This window comes from Poecilia reticulata, linkage group LG1, assembly GCF_000633615.1.
Source record: "Poecilia reticulata strain Guanapo linkage group LG1, Guppy_female_1.0+MT, whole genome shotgun sequence".
NCBI lineage: Eukaryota > Metazoa > Chordata > Actinopteri > Cyprinodontiformes > Poeciliidae > Poecilia > Poecilia reticulata.
Genome location: NC_024331.1, coordinates 22,084,855 through 22,087,304, shown reverse-complemented (window position 1 = coordinate 22,087,304; position 2,450 = coordinate 22,084,855). Strand labels below are relative to the sequence as shown.

The 2,450-nt window shown below is 38.7% G+C and overlaps 1 protein-coding gene across 9 annotated transcripts in view; it reads right to left on the bottom strand.

Annotated features, from left to right (window-relative positions):
* LOC103469128 (multiple PDZ domain protein) overlaps nt 1-2,450 on the bottom strand; it is a 60,005-nt gene that overhangs the window by 26,009 nt on the left and 31,546 nt on the right. The gene's annotated exons all lie outside the window — the stretch shown is intronic.

Here is a 2,450-nt window from a genome sequence, read left to right as displayed (position 1 = left end):
ATATAGTCAAGTAAAACTGACAAGGTTGCGTACAGTGTAAACATCACCGTTAATTCAGAAAAAGTTATTTTTCTTTAGTGAGAACAAAAATAGTTGAAAAGATCAGTAAGTAGACATTAGGCCTTGATGAACATAATTTAATTATATTTTTTATTTCTAAGACTCAAAGTATAATTTACGTTTTATTTCATAGACAATGTGGCATTTTGTTGACTTTCATAAAACCTTATAGTTTGTGACCACACCAGTCTTTTGGTAAATAATCTGGTAATTCTATGAGTAAATGAATCAAATGTTTCATTAGGTTGCCTTACTTTAAACACAAATGCACATCTTTTAAGCTTTTTATTTGTGAAAACATTTGAGAACTATGCAGCATTGTTTCTTCTCATAATAATTAGAAATATAATCCCACAAAAGTATACTGAAGGTTGAACAGGTTTAAGCAGTGAGAATATTTCTGCAACCACACAATGCTCTATAGATATTTGATAGTAGCCATTAGAGTTCAATGAGCCCATGATTGATATATATCCCATGCTGTTTGCTAAAATGACACATTCTGGACCATCCACAGGGCTTTTATTGTGCAAACTGAGAGAACCACTAGCAACAGCATTTCACTTGTCAACTTGAGATAATTATAGGTCTGTACTGAAGGCTGCGTGGCATGCCGAGTCTGATGTGGCCTGATTGGCATTCAACCTCTTGTGACAGATACGTCATGTTGTGTTAATTGAGCAACATTCCCATGTTTCCCTTTGAACAGGTTCGAAGATGGCACAAGGCATTATTGTCTCCAGACATAGCATTCCTTGTTTTTTTTGTGTGTTTTTTAAATCCAGGTCTGAGAAGAGATCCCTCTCTTCGCCTCATCACATGCATGCTCAGGCATTGTAGATGGGTCATACAGGCACATGAAATAAACACTACTGAGCCTCACTTTGACTTGTCTCATGAGTTCAACTGTTTCTAGCATGTGCCACTCAACCTCACACAATAGCTCTGGCTCCGTACTTGTCAGAGAGGTGACATTCCATGTCCCTAAAGCCGGATTATACCAACAGGAAATGACCAAACAGAGGGTTCTGCTCTCACCTTCCTTCCTCCCACTTTGCACGGCACCTGATCCTGATATTCCTATCTGCAGGTGGTGGGCCCAGGCAGAGCGGGCTTCTTGTAGCTTCTTTGAATTGAGTCTTGTGAGCTCTCCCACAGGCCTGGCTCCATGATGGTGCACTGATATCCCTAATCTGGGCAAGGTTCACCTCTTGTTGTGGTTAGCCACATTATCAGAAGACTTAAAACTGCTTTGAGCTTCTGCGCAACATTCTCTCTGACCTGTCTGATGTTCCTTGGTTTTTGTGATGTTGTTTGCTCATAGATCTTCTCTAACAAACCTCTGAGACCTGTATATAGTGGCTGGTTTTGAACTGAAATGAGATCACACGAAGGTGGATTCTACTTACTGTACTAATTATGCAACTCCTGAAAGCAAGTGGTTGGTTATTTTTCGTCCTGTCAGAATTAAGGAAGCTGATTAGAAATTCTCACCACGCTTTTCGGATTTTATTTGTCAAGAAATGTTTTGAAAACCATGTGTCATTTTAGTTCCACTGTACATAGAGTAGATGAAAGTCATAAAATTACAAAACATGAAGTTTTAGGGATAGTAACGTTTATACAAAGCACTGTAATAAATAATGTTATAATGTTCAATTGTCATTTTCCTGGTCAATGAAATAAAAAAAAGTTAATTTTACAACCTTCCCAAAGAGAAAAAAAAGAAGACAACAAGTTCCCCTTCTAATTCAACAGAGCTCAGATCTTTTTCTTTTTATGACAATAAACTTATGAATTCGATAACGCCTCATTGCACTTAAACTATACACTTATGCTATCATACATTACTGTAAGAGTAATAGAAAACAGTTGTTCAAATCTTCCTTAATTCATGAAGGTATTTTGAATCTTTAAGTTTTCTGTGCTAAGCTGTTGTGACTGAACCGTGCGGACAGCTTGTCTTGTCTCAAAAGACGCAGTTTGATAGTGACAAGCCCTCATCCTTCTGCGTGCCTCACTCTCTCGCTGCCAAAGCAACTCGGCTGCCTCCACTTGCTTTTAGATTGTCTGAAGTGCTGTCAGAAGGAGGCAAAGAGAGCATGTGTATGTGTGTGTGTGTGTGTGTGTGGAGTTGAGTGTTTCTGTGTGTATGTGGAGAAAGAAAGAAAGAAAAAACATGTGTGTGTTCATCAGTGTGTGTATTCTGTGTGCAGTGCGTGCATGAGAGACTCTTTAAAACGTTCCTTTATTCAGAGGTACACTGTTCAAGGTGAGATGAGAGATGAATTATTCAGAAATATTTCCCATAGCAGGAAGAGGGTGTTTTTGGAGGTTAGGCCACTGAATGCTTTTGTGTGTGTGTGTGTGTGTGTGTGTGTGTGTGTGTG